General features: G+C 37.4%; 1 protein-coding gene across 1 annotated transcript in view; it reads left to right on the top strand.

Moving 5' to 3' along the window:
• Positions 1-3,572: 3,572 nt before the first annotated feature.
• Positions 3,573-19,478, top strand: part of SPR (G protein-coupled sex peptide receptor) — an 88,461-nt gene continuing 72,555 nt past the window's right edge. Inside the window, exon 1 of the mRNA XM_089473456.1 lies at positions 3,573-4,176. The gene's annotated coding sequence lies outside the window, so the exon portion shown is untranslated. The remainder of the gene's footprint in view (positions 4,177-19,478) is intronic.

Below are 19,478 nucleotides of genomic sequence, written 5' to 3'. Positions count from 1 at the left end.
GATATTTTAAATATGAATTTGGGCAATTGCCTAGGGCTGCTTCCACTGCTGCCGCCACTGCTGTGGCGAGCGGTGTTGACTTACATCATAAATATAAATCACTTCAGGTGCTCCGCATGCGACTTGAGTCCGAGCCCCCGAATTCCACATGACAGCTCGAGCCGTGCCCAATTCAATTGCCCGTCCACTGATTCTTGATCACGTTCCAACGCACAAAAATGCAATTATAATGCCTGCATGTGAGCCACATATCTGTCAGCTCGTTCCCACACACTCTTTCTCTCTCTCTCCTTCTCTCCCTCTCTTTTCTTCTGAGCACAAAGCTGAAATGCAGAGATTGCTGCCAACTGGCAACTGGGAACTGTAGGAAATTGTCAATTTATGGGGGCACATCAAAAATTCTAGCTCATCAACTATCACTGATAGTCAAAGGGTTGTTTTAGCTCATGTTCCAATTTTAATTCTTATTCATCATCTTTTCACATCCCAAGTTGAAACAATTTTTGGGACTTTCTCGTTAACTTCCTGATTTATATAGGAAAAATTCTTCATCTTCTCTCTTCTTGACTTTTGATACTCTCGACTATTCAACCCACTATTATCGACTCTCCTATCGATGGCTCTTAAATAACTAGCCTCATTATCTCTTATTCATATTGACTGAGCCGAGTGCATGTTCCAGTCGAGCATTGCCGACCAGCGCACTCTTGCGTGTTTTATTTGTTCTCTTTGTATGCGATAGATGAAAATATATTCTATGTACGTCAGTAACGTATGGCAGACCTATTGCTAATTGGCTCAGTGGGCAACGTCCTTCCAATGCAGTCTTCCAAATTGACCTTTATCCTTATATTTTATCATGCATACAGTGGCCAACGAGTCGACTGTCATCAATGCCATTCGCAACTAATATATGAAAATATATGACAGATATTTACTGCTTCCAGCGAAACACATCAATGTCTATCCACGTTACAGTGGGGCTAAATCAATTCGTTCCGCCTGGTTTTCAGTGTGTTAAAGTAGAGCATTGCCGAGTCTCTCTATGTATCTCAAGCCACTTGAAATGATTCGTAGTCAGGCCAATATAGTAGGTATCTATATAATAGCCTGAACTCGAAACTAAACTTCATTTGCGCTGTGCTAGAGTAGAGTACATCCAAATCAACAACATCTAATTGGCCTGAGAGCGTATTCATCGGAGTATTCAATTCGTGTTCCAACTGCCTATCTGTAGCTACTTGAGCATATTTCCGCGTATATAGTAGATGATTTGAAGTCAGGTCGTTGCTATGGCAAGTCAAATTAGAAGATTTTATATATTATTGAGTGGTACTCACGGATATGGCGACTGTCTGAAGAATGTTTTGAGCATTTCCCAATAAAAAACAAGAGGAAAAATAAAGAAAAAACTTCAATGGACGGCAGGAAATCAATTTAGCCGAATTTTACAAAAGAATTTTCCGGGCTGGGCTGAGCGGAGGAGGGTGACCGTACAGTCGGTGTTTCGCTTAAAGTCATTCAACTTGAGTCGAAGCCGAGGTGAAGTGAACTACTAATTGTTGCCCAAACGACGAAAGGACGAATCACAGGAGGAGCCAAGGAACAGCAACGATAACAAGGCACACGAGGACAAAGCAACAATCACTGCATATATATATATATATATATATATATATATATATATATATATATATATATATATATATATATATATATATTATATATATTTTTATATATATAGATACTCATAATCAAATAAGGACACAATCGAAATCATAACCACGGCGGAGCCAATGGCACAGCGCAGGAATTAATAGACACAACAAAGCTCATAAATAAATCTATGAAACTGATAAGGAAATTGCATTTGTGTAGGCGCAGCTGGAGGAATGGCAACCAGCAGTGTATCTATATATCATATGAGATATGGAACATATGTATGTGTATTTGTACGTGTGTATGTGGAGCACGCATAAAAGTTAATGACTTTTGACATCTTTCGCTGCAAGTCAATGGCCGCAAGTCAAGACAAGAAATTAAATCAAAAAGCATAAAAACGAAACCAAAAACAAGAAACAAAACCAAAACGCGTAGTTAAGACCATAAAACAAATTTTATATTGCACTTTAGTAAGCGGGGATAAGGCGAATTTGTTGCAAAGTTTGTTGATAGATCATAAAATATACAAGTTACATTAGATATACCATAATATGGGCTTGAAAATGTGTATACAAATTAATAGAGATATTTAAATTAAATTGAAACATATAAAAGATAATAATAATTAATTGTATTCAAATAATACAAAATAAATATAAGCAAACATTCTATGAGTATAATAAAATATGTAAAAAATATACAAATTAAATAAAAATTATATTAAATTAAATAAATATAGAAATTAAATGAAATAATAAATTAAAAATAATATAAATAAATATGATAGAGAAATATATAATAATAAAAAAAAAAAAAAGAATAAAAACAAATATTTCTAAAAATTTATATACAAATTAAATTAAATATTGATAGAAAATAAAAAACTACAAGTTAAATAAAAGTAAAATAAAATAATAAATTAAAAATAATATAAATAAATATAAAAGAGAACTATAAACCAAACTTATAAATTATTGAAATAAAAAATAAATTAAATTAAGTATAATAAAAAAAAAAAATAAAAAAAAAATATATATAAATATATGTTTATAAATTTATATACACATTAAACTAAATTAAATATGGATAAAAAATTTAAAAAATAATTACATATTAAACTAAATTTAAATAAAATAATAAACTAAAAATAATATAAATATATACAAAATATAAGTATAAACCAAATTTATAAATGATGTACATATTACATATTATGAAGTCTACATTTGAATCATAATTACGAGAATATACTTTTTGAAAAATATTAACAAAAGTAAGTTTCAAGAAATTTTAGGAGGAATTGGAAAATATTCCATAAGCATTTATATTTATTTTATCAATTATCGATGCTCTTTCAGGCCAAAGAGCATCAGAGATTCGATGCTTGCCTAAACGGCAGGGCAGCGCCAAGTTGTGATTGAGTGACTGACTTGGTTAAGCGGTAGCCAGCTAGCGAGCGAGCGAGTGAGAGTGTGAGTGTGTGAGTGAGTGAATGAATATTTCGTGAGTGTTGCGCTAAAGTGTCAAACACCCAAAGCAACCGGGTCGAATACAGCAACAGCTGAGCGCGGACCAACAATGCAAGAGGCCAAGTGGACAACAAAGCGCCGTTCCCACTGCTCATATGATGAAAAGCAAATAGCAGCAGCAACAACAACAGCAACAGCAACAACAACAGCAGCAGTAACAGTAATACTAGCTATGCAAACCGCGTCGGCTGCAGGGGCGATGTAAACAAATGGGAATGCGCAGACGCACGGATAACGCCAACGTTTCGGATAAGCGGATAAAGCAGCAGTTGCGGATAAAACAGTGCTAGCCTGCTGGGAACAGCAGCAGCAGCAGCAGCATAGGCGCTAAAAACAGCGAAAGCGGCAACAGCAGCAGCAGCAGCAGAGGCAGCAGAGGCAGCACTAGCAGTAGAAGCAGCAGCAGCAGCAGCAGCAGCCACAACCAAAATCGTCGCCTAGAAAACCGTTTCGAATATAACCAACGAAATTTGTTTGTTTTGATTCAGTCGTTTCGGGTGTTTAAAGGCGAACGGACAGCCAGGAGCGAGCTGCTCAGCGTAAAAGGCGTTTCTCCCACTCGGCATTAACATTAAACAAATAAACCAAAAGCCAAACGAACAAAAAAGCATAAATAAAAAATAAAAGAAACACATAAATAGTTTTTCTAACAAAGTAACACATAGTTTTTTCTAACAAAGTGCGTAGTCAAAAATTCCTTTCAATTTATGCTTTTTTTTTTTTTTTTTTTTTTTTTTTTTGCGGCCCCCCACAAATGCGGCACATCAAAAAAACTAGACAAAAATAAATGTTTTCAAAATGTTTATTTTTGTTTAAATCTTTCGAACAATTGCTAGAAGAAGAAAAAACGAATTTATTCAAATCTGTAAAAAATAAAACAAAAACAAGACAATATTTTACTCGATCTTTTTTTTTGTATTTCTTTGGTGTTAAAGTGCAGTGCTTCACATAATATTCGAGGGGCAGCTGAAAACGCTATTCACAGGTAAATTATTACGAATATTTTTCCAAAAATTTCCACAGCAGTCGCAATTGTTGGCAGCTCAGACAATCGCTGTCGCTGTCTGTCCCTGCCCCTGCCCCTGCCCTTGCCCTTGTCTAACCGCAATCATATTTAGCTAATGCTATTTATGAAATCTCTAGACAACTATTTCCGGAGTGAGGTGTGGGCTGCTGCTACATTACCTGGCAGGTAAAGTTCTTTATGCTTTGTCTTCAAAGCGGAAAGGAATTTGCCATTGGCACCTCCACTATCGCTGCTATGTTAGAGAGCCATACAAAGACTACCACACACACATAGATTCCATACAAATATCGCCAACACAATTCACATTCAGCAGAAACTAATTAGCAAATGCCAAATATTTATTTTTAATTAACGTCTCTTTGTCTGCTTTTGTTTTTTGATTTTCAGTTAATTTCGTGAAAAATGTATTATTAGAATGCCTTTTTGACAGGCATTTTCCATTTTCAATTTTCCACCGAGGCACGCGCCTAGAAAGGTTTCTTAATTCAATTAAAAACTTTAATAAAAACAAAAGTTTTTATAGCGCGCAAAGGCGACTTCATGTAATATATGCAAGAACGTGCGGCCGCCTGTTTTTAATCATTTCTCCCCACCTATGTGGCTTGTATCTGCTGCTTCTTCTTCTTCACTTACTTTTGTTAATTTTGACCAGCTTTATGGGCACAAAGAAAGATGTCTAAATGAATGCTTTGCGTACAAGCCTCAATGGAAACTCGATGCAGGCAGGCAGCATAAACTATATCCTTAGATATCGGTCGTATTGATATGGTCGTACTCATATAGTAATAGAACTGAAATTCAAATATAAATTTAGGAAAGATTAGATTCAGATTAGGAAAGATATTTGTCTTAATAAATATGTGCAATATATTTGTCTTCGGTATATCTGGTATATCTACATATATTGAAAAAAAAAAAGGTTCAGACAACTCAGCTAGATTCGAGCTCTATTTCTACATAGTTATTGTTTCAATTAAAGTGACAACTTCTGGTGAAAAAATATTAAAAATAGAATTTAAAGAACATTATATTTTAAAAATAAAAACTATGCTTGAAATTAAGTCAATGCACGGCAGGAAGCAACACAAGGAACCAGAAGAGGAAGCAGAGGCTACTGCCTGTGTGTGGTCTGCATACGCGTGAGTGAGACGTTATTTTACAATAAATATCATGCATCGTTAATAGTGCAGCAAAGTTTTTGCTATACGACACACGAAACCATTTAAAGCCCAGTTTTATTTACGTCTTTGTTCAGCTGTTGCTTCGATATCCTCTTTAGCTGCTCACTTGCAGTATATCCTAGCACAGAGTCCGCCTTTCATAGGCTTCTGCAGAATGAGCCTGGGCAATACGCCGAATGCAGCAAAATAAGTGATTTATTTTTGGACTCAAATCTGCTATAGATTCTTTGCTGCATACCAGGAAATGGGCAAAAGGCATTAAAACAGCTCCAAGACGAAAAAATTCTCAATACTTAACAAAAAATGAGCATTGAATATAGAGGAAATTGTATTAAATAAATTATTGTCTGCTGGGGTAAAACTATTAAGGGTTAAGAATAATGCATATATACAGCACACTGTACTATAAGTATATATATACTATAAGTGTATATATTTATATATAATACAATATGTATATGAAATATATTTTTTTCAGCTGCATTTCCGTTCAGCTTAACTGTTTAAAATCCAAGTCACTTTATTAAAATTTATGAAATGTAATTTATTCAAATGTTAACTCAAGTTTCGCTTGAAAATAAACGTAATGCAGCCACAGTTCAGAGCTCTTGGCTGAAGGCTCTTTCAAGTGCATGGCACACACAGTCCACGCTTATTATTTTATTTGTTCGCTAAGCAGATCTTAATGAAAAAATAGCAAATTTTTCAATTAATTTTTATTCACTGCCGCAGCCGCAGTCGCAGTCGCAGTCGCTGCCACATCCACTTCATCTGGCACTGCGTTGCAGCTGGCCGTGGAAGCTGCAACTTTTAGAGAATCTCTCTCTAGTTGACGAGGTTTTCGCAGCCCCCGAGCTGCCAGCGTTGTGCCACTGAAAAGACGCATAAGAAAACGAGTCTGAAATGCATGAAGCAAGTAATAAAACTTATGAGTTTTTCTTTATTTTTTTATTATATTATTTTTGCTCACGCAAAATAAAATAGAATCTTCAGTTAAAAACTTGCCTGGCAGTAATATTTGCTTGACTTTTCCTCAGGGGCTTCTCTGCTTTGCCTTCGGCTCCATTAGCTAACCAAACTATGGGTGGGCAACATCAACTTTTAATATAATTTTTTTTTTTTTTTTTTTTTCAATAGTCTCCTTAGCTTTTTATGTTTTTTGCTGTAATGAAATGGTGAAATGATGCGAGAGCAAAGTTGAATGTTTTTAGTTAAGTTTATGGCTTTGTATATATATGAGGTTTCTATGTGCATATTATGTATGTACATAATTGGCAGATATATATAAAAGATTTTTTTATTCATTTTTCTGCTGATTAAAATTTAAAAATTTATTAAAAATCGTAAAGTATATTTTCGAATAGGTTTTAGTTTCTAATGATTTTAAGTGATTTTCGAATATTCAATTGAATGCTGATTTAAAATTCAAATAAAAATATATTTAAATAAATATATATATTTTTTAAATAATTTTGCATACATATATATTAGGAATTTCTACAAAATATAGTTATATTATCTTTTTTTTTAATATTTAATATTTATATACATTTAATTTATATACACTCAATTATTCATGCGAGGGAAACGAGGCACTCGACTTGCCATTGGCGCACACAGCCGCTTCAAAAGTTTTTGCTCTGTAGCTTTTCGTGTCATGTGGGCAAAAGTGTGCAAAAGTGTCGAAAGGACACAATTCATATGGCAGGATGTTGGCAGGATGTTGCCCAGTGTTGCCGTTTAGTGCCCCGTTAGATTTGCATCCGATGCAATCGAGTATTTTCATCGATTTTTGCGCCAGCTGAGATCTCATTTAAATTATTTCTAATGCATTTGCTGAAAATACGTTTACGTTGCAATTAGGACGAAGTAAGCTGCCAAAATCCAATTGCCACGCCAGCTGAATGAAGGCACAAAATTCGATTTGATTCGAACCAAATCGAATCGCACTAAACCGAACCGTAGTGTACCATAACGGAGTTCATATATGTATGTACGTTCGAGTGGCACACGTGCCGCACATTTAAATCAATATGGTCATTAACATTAATGAACCAAGTGGCGTTAAACTGCTTGGCAGGACCTTCGGCATCCTCGACTCTGTTGGCCAAAAGCGAAAGAAATTCAGCTAAATAAATAATACATGGTGAATACCCTGTAAAAGTTTAGAGTAAAGAGCGATAGATTAAGAGAGGGAGAGAGAGAGAGAGAGTAAGAGCTGGGTCGATGGATGGATGGATAGCTGGTTAGACAGATAGATAGATTCATCGATTGATTGATAGACAGATAAATAATGATAAACAAAAATAAAGACGGATAAAGATTTATACCACAGACATACATAAAGCTCGGGCGGAAAAAACTGAAAGACGTAACTAAAATATTTTAAAAACAATCTTTCGATTCAGACGAATAAGTGATGATACCTGAATGCCTAACTGAACTAATTTCTCAATACTTTCAGCACCTATCATAAATACTTCCATAAGTATAAGATATGCCACTTGACTAGAATCCTCAGACTGAGATGTCTTTAAGAATTAAATGGATGAATAGTATTCACTCAATATTATATGAGTTATATTTAAGGATATATATAGAGGTGACAATGGGAATGAGCTCGCATTTGTCATTATTGTGCAGGATTTTCAATTTGTGAAATGGTGTCAAAATTCAGATTAAAACTTTACATCTCAGGCTTCTGAAATAGATAGAAGATAAATAACATATATCCATCATATTCCCCACGGCCATCTGCCATCTCCAAGCATATCTCCCAATTCCCACCTAGTATTTACTTTTCAAACATACAAATTCTAGAAGAAATGTAAGCCTATTAGCCGAAACAGCTTAGTTTATCTTCTCAAGTACGAATGCTATTACCTATTAAAGCTTTGCCACAGGTAACACAACAACAACTAAAACAACAACTACAGCAAAAACGAAAACAAGAGCCGTTGAAAAATCAAGAAACAAAATCAACAAATACCTGTATATAAGCATTTGATGTTTGACCTGCGGCTAAGCCATACGGCGCACACGAACCCAATGAAATATGCAGGACTATCGAAAGGGGAAAACCCAATTGGCAAGCATATTTTCCTCTTTACGCAGAGCTGCAGCACAAAAACTGTGGCAAAGGCAGCTGGAAAATCGAGCAAAACCAATGCGAGAAACCGAAACTGAATTTAAGCAAAGCGTTGCCAAAGCCCGCAATGCAAACCCTTTTCGTTGGCTGACCTTGACCCCATTGCCCCCATTTACCACCCCCCCGCCCTTCATTCACTTCACTCTCTGGGGGCGCGAATTATTGAAAGAAAAACATTAAGAAGAAATAACTTTGGCTTTTCTTGCCGCTTGGCTCATAACTTTCTTGCCTGTTTGCGGTCAGTTGTTGGCTTACTTGCTTTTGGCCATTTCATTTGTTGTTGCTCGTTGTTCGTTGCTGTTCATGACCACCCCCCTGCCCTCCCGCAAGTGAGCGTGTGTGCGTGCGCTTTTGTCCCCGCCGCTTTGTGCCCTGACTGGTTGCGTTTAATGGCACCTGTGGCTGCCGGCTGCTAATCATGATTTTAATGACCTCCAGCAGCGGCTCAGCCGACCCCGACCCCGGCCACAGTCCGGCTGGGACGGATTTCGTGTTTGCGAGTGGCTCGCTGAAAGGTTGCTGTTCCCTCGGCTGCTGCTGCTCCTGCTCCTCCTGCTGCCGTTGCCCACGGGCTGCAATTAATTTTTGAAATGCTTCAGCCCAAAAATTAGAATCTGGCCAGCGGCCGAACAACCTGTACTGTGTTGATTGAGTGCTGAGCACATATTTAAGCCACAATGTGACAAATGGGCAAACACGAGTGAGTTACGCCGCGCCGTTAAAGTTGCAAATTTAAGCGAGTCTACGAAAAATGTTTACGAGAATATTTCAGAAGGGATTCCGGCTAATTGCCACAACTCGAAGAGCATCGGAGGCAAATTCGTAATATGTTGCACAAATATTTGTGGATAAGTTCTTGGGCATTTGAGCTCAGTCATCAGCAGACTTGACCTTCTGTGCTCCATCATTAGCAGAACTTGCTGTCGTCGCCTGTCAAGCCTTAAACATTTGCTTCAAACTCTAAACGCAAACTTTGGACTCCTCTCACTCTGTGGATGTGTGCGTGGCCTAGGCCTGATAGCTGACAACTTTGCAGCTGAAGGAGACCAACAGACGGGCCATTTTACTTAAGCAGATTGTCTGTGGGCCGATCTGACAGACAATTGAAATAGTACTCAAAATTGAAATTATATATTCATCATATATACTCTCTCAAATCTCAGACTTCGTATTAGCTGGCATTAATTTGACATTTTTTTTTATTAAAATTAAAATTTTTTACAAAATTTGTTTAGCATTATTTTGGTTTAACTAAGGAAACTCTGTTATACATAATTCACGTTGCAATTTTCTTGAAAGTGAATTGCTTTTTTTAAATTTTACATTAAACTATTAAGTTATATTTACATATACATATACATATGTATATTTCTATATATATAATTTTCATAAAATTGTGAGAAATTTTTTTCTTGTTATACTTATCTTTTGTATATATTTTTATATAAATAAATTTTTCATAAATTTGTGAGATATTATTTATTAATTTGTATTTTTTTTTTTTTTTTTTTTTTTTTTTTTTTTTTTGTTATACCCTGAACCCATTTTCAATGGGAAATCAGGGTATAATGGTTTTGTTGAAATGTATGTAACAGGCAGAAGGAGGCGTGGCAGACCCCACAAAGTATATATATTCTTGATCAGGGCGACGAGCTGAGTCGATTTGGCCCTGTCCGTCTGTCTGTCTGTCCGTCTGTCCGTCCGTCCGTCTGTCCGTATATTTGAACGCGTCGATTTCCGAAGATATAAGAGCTAGAGACTTCAATTTTTTTTTTAAATGACCGTATATACAGCGCGGACGTCGAGTTTGCTTTTAAAATTCGATAAATCATCCCGTTATGTTTTTATCGAGTAAAACATTCAAGTTCAAATCAGATGCCACTATAGGTAATTGTGAATGATTTTTCTTTTTCTTAAATTTCTCAAATATTCAATATAATATGTAGATCATATGCTGAAAGTTTCATTAAATTCCGTTCAGTCAAAAATTAATAAAAAATAATCAAATATTTGGCCAATTAACAAACGCACGTGCAGCAGCTTCAACAGCATCGTATGCGTGTGCACACATACATTCAAACTTCTTCTAGAAACATTCGTTGAATCACATCAGCTGTTAGTTTCGTTTAGTTTTGGTAGATGGCGCAGCAGCAGTGAATCTATTTGAGTTTTGCCAGCGCCACTAGCAGAAGTCAGGTGGCGTAGTGTGTTAGCTGCATGACGCTCGATCGAGAAGTCGCGGTTCGAATCCCGATCTCCCGATCGATGCAACTGATGTTAACTTTTTTAATTGTTTCGAAATATTTTTATATTTTATTAAATGAGTTTGGTATTTTATTAATATTTTTATTTTCGGCCAATTTAAACAATATTACATCGTAGGATTCTCATTATGTGGATAACGTAGATTGTTTACGTAATATTGAATTAGCATTCTTACGTCAAGCACCTTCAACTGCTGGGCAGTTATCAACTCTGGCAGCCTACGATTCTTAAATTTTACGGCAAACATAAGCTCATTTTCGTAAGGAAATGCGGCTAAGATCATTTCTGGCTTGAGACCGACACTGTCTTCTCCCATAACCACCGAGTTCAACTGACTGTTACGTGGACGTCCCTGCAATAAGAATCAATGGTAGCTGGCGCATTGACACAAAAAGGAAAACTTACCCGCCGACGCGGTAGAGTACGTTCTGGTGGTTCGGAAACTGCTCCTGCAATAGATGGAGCCGGTTCAGCGCTAGTAGCACTGGCAGAAGAAACCGCTGTTGGGAGACAAAATATGTAAAATGTATCCATATATTATATAAATGTATACATATTAATTAAATATCTAAATTTAACACTTACGTTGCATATTCTGGGCAGGAGAAACCCTTCCGCCGAGTATCTAAATTAATTCAAATTTAAATTAATTAATTAATTTACATTTAGTTAATATTCGAAAATGTAAAAATGTAAAAAATATAAAAAATTACCAATTGAGCTTTTAAATTTCGTTTTCCCATTTTATTGTAAGACGGTTAACTTTTACAATATATTTGAAGCTATATCAGCATATTTGAGTTGACATACAAGTGTGACATCAACCACGCAGACTACTAGATTGTTTGATGCTGAGCAAGGCACGAACATATTTCAGAGGTGCGAACTTTGGCTTGCACTTGGCATGCATACTCGCAGTACAAGTTTATCTTATTTTTTCGATAACTCGTCCAATAACTTTTTTATCGAGAATAATCGAAAAATCGACATTGTTATTTCAGCCTAATTTGAACACTTTTAGACCTGGAGACTTCAAATTTGCGTTGTATATAAAGTTAATGGATACAAAGATTTTGCAATCTACAGAGTTTATATACCACGCCCCCTTCGCCACCTATTTGTAAAAAACGCATTTCAAGTACTAGAGACTTGTGCTTTGGAATGTGCACACATTTTATTAAGTTTCATTAAGATCATACGTATACAAAAGAAACATTGCAGCGCAGCCCAAGCGCAGCCGCTGCTAACTGCGCAGTCAGCAGAGCGCGTGCTTATAAGTGAATGTGTATGCATAAAAGAAGTCCAAAATGATTAGAATATTAGCTTGGAGGGTTCAGGGTATCTCCTAGGCGAGCAGTCTCGACTAGAGCCTTCTTACTTGTTTTTTTTTTTTTTTTTGTTTTGTTTTTTTGTTTAGTAAAAAAAAATGTTTATAATTCGGTTAGCTTGGTTGCAATTGCCTTGAATTGTTGCAGTTGTATTAGTGCAGGGTTAAAGCTTATTTGGGGTTGTTAGTAATATATGATCCGAGTGAGTTTATCTCACTTTCATTTCTTCTTTCACTTCGTTAACTAAAGACAAACGAGAGCTCTTAATGAGCATAGGGCCAGCTGCAGCTGAGTGAAAATGGTATTTAAGAAAACTTATAAAAATATATAAAATTACTCTGCATACCAATGGACGAGAGCATTTAATTGGAATCTAATAACAGCTACATACTTATATGAAAAAGGGCAGAGTTTCATTATGATAGTCAGTGGAGGAAGAGAAGCTGCACTGTGCTTCCCAATCGGGGCGAAATTATGGAAGTGTTTCATGATTAGAAATCAAGTGAACTTTGATCAGTATAACTGCTGCTAGCTTAAACCTAAAATCCAATCAGATTATGTTTCATTCCATTTCATTTACATTTATTTCACTCTTTGTTATAACTACAGGAATTTGTGAATGGCATTTTACAATAATTTAAGAGTTTAGGCTTATACATAGGCCTTTTCTGCTAAGGTATTTATTTACATACTGCCTTATAGTATTTATAGGTCCTTTCTCAAGAGATATATGAATGAATACAAGAGATAATCACAGCTGCAAATCATAACTTGAGGCAGGACAAGATATTCCTGTTTGATTTGTAATCCTAATATAAGAATACATATATATCTTTACTTTATATATATAATATATATTGCCTCATTAATTGCTTTGAGCATATGGTGAAGAGCATTAAAGTGTGAGACTTGCCCAATGGCATATCAAGTGACAAAGCTCACAGCTGAGATTGTTAAACATTGGATTCCTTTCTGGCAGAGTGCCCATCCGTGCCGCTCAGTTTCGTTCCGTCTCGATCCCGAGTTGATGGTGGCCTTGGGTAATATAATCGCCCGAAAATTCGACACCACAATAAACAGACGGCCGAATATTTCATTTCAATAATTTCATTGTGCTGCTCGCCGTTCGCCGTTCACTGGTCAGCAGCGATTGGCCTAAGCAGCGCCTGGGCTTCGCCTTTGATTTCGATTTCCATGCGATTGCGATTTCGATTTGGTTTTCGTCTTACGGCTCGTGGCATACGCGTGGATGACGTAGTTGCAGACGTAAGCATGGCTCATGGGCTATGTCAATATTGGCACAACACTTTGTTTACTCTCTAGCAAAAAATGGAAGAGTACACACACACGCACACGCACACGCACACACACGCACACACACGATGCAGCGAAATATGTTAAATCGAGAACATATTGAATTTGGATTTAGTATCGCGCCTCTGAATCGCTGCGAAATCGGCATCCAGTGATGTGATGTGTTATGGGGCTTTCTTTATTTTTTCTCTCCTTGCTGTTTGCTGGCTCTGTCGACAAAAAAAAAAGAAAGAAAGAAAGAAAAAGTGTAAACAGGCTGCGAGGAAGTGAAAATCATGCCGACGCAAGGTCGTTGACATCTGGTGCCAAATGAAAAAATAACAAATGAGAGAGTGGGCGAGTAGAGAGTGAGAGAGAGCGAGAGAGAGAGAGAGAGAGAGAGAGAGAGAGAGAGAGAGAGAGAAAGAGGGTTAGAGAGGAACAGGGCAGAGGCGCCGCTTCAGTTTAGTCAGTTTAGTGTCTCCGTCATGCGATGCCGTATCAACATCCGCAGGGCTGCGCAACTTATGTAAATGTATTCAGAGGCAATTACGATCCAAACAATAATCACAAGGCACAAGGCACCAGGCACAGGGCGAACGACAACAGCTGGCCAGCTGATGCGTCCGGGGAGCGTATGCGTCCAATAATGAAAAGAAAGTAGCCTTAGAGTTCTCAGCTTTTGGCTCCCAGAGCCAAGCGACGTATCAGCAGGCATCAACTCCTTTGATGCCCCCAGAAATGGCCCCAGGGTGCGCACGGCAAACACACACACACACTCGCACACACACACACACACACACACACACACACATACAAATGGTGTGCAAACAATGAAAGGATTCCATCCAGGCATTCCTTTGCCGTCGTCGCTGCCATTCGCCCTGCTGCTTCAAGTTCTAATTTAGCTGCCAGCTGCCTGTGGCCTGTGCCAGCAACAGGTTAGCTGTTGCTCCTCCCCGTCCATCCATCCAGCCAGCCATCCATCCATCCAACGGGCGGCTGCGGTCGAGCGGATGCCGGAGACTGCGGCAGTCCTGCCCCACTGGGATGTGGCTTTTCCTTTTTGCCGCCGTGCTGAACGTAATTTAACACTCTAAAACAGCAAGCCAAACAAACGGAAAGTACTCTAAATACTTGCACTTGCCCTGAAATATTTGAGGCGCCGCTTAAATCATGCCCAACTATTTCAGAAATTTAAGAAATCTTGCCAAAAGGCTCAACGCATTTCAGCAATGCCTGCACAGCAATCGGGAAGGAGAAATCTCTTACAAAGGATGCAAGGTCATGTATTGAAGCATCCTCATCAGGTCTTATGTCTTGTGAATATGTAGAAGATGAGGCTAGCATTATGATTTATTTTTGTTCATACCTGAACCCATTGGGTTTGTGGGTTTGGTGTATGATGCCTCTATTTGAATGTATGCGAATGCCAGAAGGAGGCGTGGCGTGTCACATAAACTATATGTAAGGCGAGCGCTGATAATTCGAATTCAGATTTTTTCAATTTACACAGAAATTTCGAATTATCGAGAACGAATCCTTTTCAAGGGGATAGAATTTGTTCGATTTGTCCCAATTCTTTATTTATCGGGATACGAATTATCGAGACTCGACTGAATATGCTTGATCAGAACGATGCGCCGACTCGATTTAGCGGTATCTGCCCATCCCTTTGAATGTCCATCTGTCAGTCCGCCTGTCTGTCTATCTGGCTGTCCATCTGGCTGCCCACCTGTCTGTCTCTCAGCCCAGCAGTTCATTCTTCCACTCATATTTCTTATCATCTATTTGTATGCACGCATCTGAATCTGTGTCTTCGCCTAGTTTTACTGCGGATCCTAGCAGAATTCTGATCTGAATTACTTAGTCCAGTCATTCTGGCTGAGAATCTAAAATCTCGAGTTATTTCTTGGCCACCTTCTGAATATCTGAATATATGATATCCAATTGTTGGCTGAATGTATTTTTAAGCAGTTTATCTAGCCGCAAGAACTTTGATATATTTAAGGATTGTTATAAGCATTGCAGCTTTCTATGAAATGAAATGCTCTTCAATGCATTGCCAAAAATAGAAAACAAATAATATTATACTAGATATGTGTATAGAGATTCCTGTCTCTATGAATTCAAGTTCTTAAAATTAGACACTTGATAGATGGTATATATATTATATATTTTATATATTATACGTCTAGATTTGGAATTTGACAAGTGAATCACGGGCATGCTCACTACATATGAGAGTAAAAATACAAAGAAGTAAAAGAAGCTCGCACAGAGATTCTTGGATAGAGTCAAGGAAGCTGACTATAATCATGTTTTTGGCCATGTCGTGTATGCATGTAAAACCTTCAAACCCATTTTTGACTTACCAACAGTCGGCATGCCCGAAGCAATTGCCTGCCTAGGGTATTTGCTGTTCGTGAATTTCCTTTGAGTTTCCGCATTGCTTGGAACTGAGCATATGCACATAAATTATTGAGACTATTTACTCGCATGATGACTTATTGCCTTGTCGAACTCTTTGTCTTCGGCCGGATCTGGTTGCGTGGCCCGAGTGCAATTGGCAGGCGCCAGGACACAAAGGACAACTTCATTGAAATATCTCCGATTATGCAAATGCGAGTTGAGCAAAGAATGTGCCAAAAGTTTCGACTTGAAAGCCAAAACAATTCGATTTGATTTGCAAACATTTCTTGGCGCTGTCCTGTCTCTGTCTCTGTGTAATTTATGTGCTGGCTTTTGTAATTTATATTGTTGGCCTCAGACATGCACAGACAGGTATTTAAGTATTAACCACAAGTAACAATAGAGTTGTGAGTGTGTGTGTGTGTCAGTGTGTCAAATATACATATTGGCAAATAATTGCGATCAAAAGTTTTGACTAATAACTGCAATTACTTATGTCTGCACACACACACACAGATATAGAGACAGCTGCTGACACACCTGTGCTTAATTAGCACACCTGCTGCGCGTAGGTGTTGAGAGAGAGAGAGAAACCAAACGCAGCGCAATGAAACGTTTATAATTCACAATTCTTGTTGCGAGCATAATTAACACATCATTAGACAAGCTGCTATCTCCCTCTCTATCTACCCCCCTCCCCACCCCCTCTCACTCACTCTCTCTCTATTTCGGTTATATTTAATAATTCTTGCAACATTATTAAGTGCAGAGCACAAATCAACCTGGCTATAGCAACACTTAACCTTTGCTCATTTCATAGAGCTCTGGCTGGAGCCATCTTCGGTTACGCATACGCAGCGTAAGCCCCACAAATATTTAATTCACTTGTTATTCATCAATTGGAAAACTCATGATTTTGACGCTGCCCAGCGCATTCCACTGGAACATTTCAAGAATGTTAATAATATTTATGGTGGAGCATATTTTGCCATTAAGCACTCAACTCGTTCGATATGGTTTATTTCCTGGCTTTTTTTATTGTATGTATATAAATATACACATATATTTTTTATACCCTGAACCCATTGAAAATGGGAAATCAGGGTATAATGGTTTTGTGAAAAAGTATGTAACGGGCAGAAGGAGGCGTGGCAGACCCCACAAAGTATATATATTCTTGATCAGCGTGACGAGCTGAGTCGATATAGCCCTGTCCGTCTGTCCGTCCGTCCGTCCGTCCGTCCGTCCGTCCGTCCGTATGAGTGCGTCGATCTCAGAAGTTATAAGAGCTAGAGAGCTGAAATTTGGCATGCATACTCGTGAGTACCATACGCAGTACGAGTTTGCTTTATTTTTTCGATAAATCGTCCGATAACTTTTTTATCGAGAATAATCGAAAAATGGATTTTGTTTTTTTAGCCTAATTTGAGCATTTTTAGACCTGGAGTCTTCAAATTTGTGTTGTATATAAAGTTAATAGATACAAAGATATTGTAATTTACAGATTTTGGATACCACGCCCCCTTCGCCCCCAATTTATAAAAAACGCATTTCAAGTAGTAGAGACTTGTGCTTTGGAATGTACACACATATTTACCATATGATTACACTCTGAAAGTTTCATTAAGATCATATGTTTACAAAAGAAATTATTCGACAAATAAATTCTCATAATATTGCCCACACCGCAGCGCAGCCCAAGCGCAGTCGCTGCTTACTGCGCAGTTAGCAGAGCGCGTGCTTATAAGTGCATGTGTATGTATGTGTGCATAAAAGAAGTGCAGAATGATTAGAATATATGCTTAGAGGGTTCAGGGTATCTCCTAGTCGAGCAGTCTCGACTAGAGTCTTCTTACTTGTTTTCTTTTTTATTTATTTATTTATTTATTTATTTATTTTTTTATTTTTATTTTTTTTGCTACTGCTGAAAGACTTAGTGTCGACACACATAGCCCACGCACATGCGAAACAATTCAAGGGAGAATAAAAATATAGAATTGGCTTTCCCAGATTAAATTCAAATTATGATGAGTTTTTCTCTGTTTCTTCTTCTGCTTCTTCGCTTTTTTTCTGGCAAGTGTTTTTGCGGCATTTAATGTCTCAAGAGCACATAAAACAAATTTCCTTTATTGACAAGTCCAATAAAACACAAAGCATATGAACCGATCTAGATGTGGCTCTGGCTGTGTACCCATACCCGCTGCGGAGCTGAGAAGAGAGCATATTGGCTTTATAGAATTTATGTTGGAGAGCCGTAGGCCTGGCCTGGGTAATTAGTTTTATAGAGCAGGCTCAGGCATTTCAGTATATATTAATTTTTCAGTTACATTAAGTAATGAAGTAATTTGTATAAAATTATTTTAATTTTTTAAACATTTTAATTATTGTTATTATACCCTGAACCCATTGAAAATGGGAAATCAGGGTATAATGGTTTTGTTGAAATGTATGTAACAGGCAGAAGGAGGCGTGGCAGACCCCACAAAGTATATATATTCTTGATCAGGGCGACGAGCTGAGTCGATTTGGCCCTGTCCGTCTGTCTGTCTGTCCGTCTGTCCGTCTGTCCGTCTGTCCGTCTGTCCGTCCGTCCGTCTGTCCGTCTGTCCGTCTGTCCGTATGTTTGAACGCGTCGATTTCCGAAGATATAAGAGCTAGAGACTTGAATTTTTTTTTTAAATGACCGTATATACAGCGCGGACGTCGAGTTTGCTTTTAAAATTAGATAAATCATCCCGTTATGTTTTTATCGAGTAAAAACATTCAAGTTCAAATCAGATGCCACTATAGCTAATTGTGAATGATTTTTCTTTTTTTTAAATTTCTCAAATATTCAATATAATACGTAGATCATATGCTGAAAGTTTCATTAAATTCCGTTCAGTCAAAAATTAATAAAAAATAATCAAATATTTGGCAATTAACAAACGCACGTGCAGCAGCTACAACAAAAACATTCGTTGAATCACATCAGCTGTTAGTTTCGTTTAGTTTTGGTAGATGGCGCAGCAACAGTGAATCTATTTGAGTTTTGCCAGCGCCACTAGCAGGAGTGGGGTGGCCTAGTGTGTTAGCTGCATGACGCTCGATCGAGAAGTCGCGGTTCGAATCCCGACCGATGCAACTGATGTTAATTTTTTTTTTAATTGTTTCAAAATATTTGTATATTTTCATAAATGAGTTTTATATTTAATTTATATTTTTAAATACACCGAAGTTGAAATTTTTACTATACCTTATGTGCATTTTTAATAGTTTGGTTATTCTAGCAGATTCTTAGAATCACATCAGCAGTTAGTTTCGTTTAGTTTTGGTAGATGGCGCTGCAGCAGTGAATCTATTTGAGTTTTGCCAGCGCCACTAGCAGGAGTGAGGTGGCCTAGTGTGTTAGCAGCATGACGCCCAATCGAGGAGTCGCGGTTCGAATCCCGATCGATGCAACTGATGTTAATTTTTTTTAATTGTTTCAAAATATTTTTATATTTTATTAAATGAGTTTGGTATTTTATTTATATTTTTAAATACATCGAAATTGAAATTTCAGCCATACTAAATGGGCATTTTTATTTGTTGGGTTCAGGGTAGTATCTAGTCGAGCACTCTCGACTAGAGTTTTCTTACTTGTTTTTTTAA

The sequence above is a fragment of the Drosophila arizonae genome, chromosome X, assembly GCF_054131065.1.
Source record: "Drosophila arizonae isolate 15081-1271.41 chromosome X, UAZ_ARI_1.0, whole genome shotgun sequence".
In the NCBI taxonomy this organism is placed as follows: Eukaryota; Metazoa; Arthropoda; class Insecta; order Diptera; family Drosophilidae; genus Drosophila; species Drosophila arizonae.
This window is presented reverse-complemented; position numbering and strand designations above follow the sequence as displayed.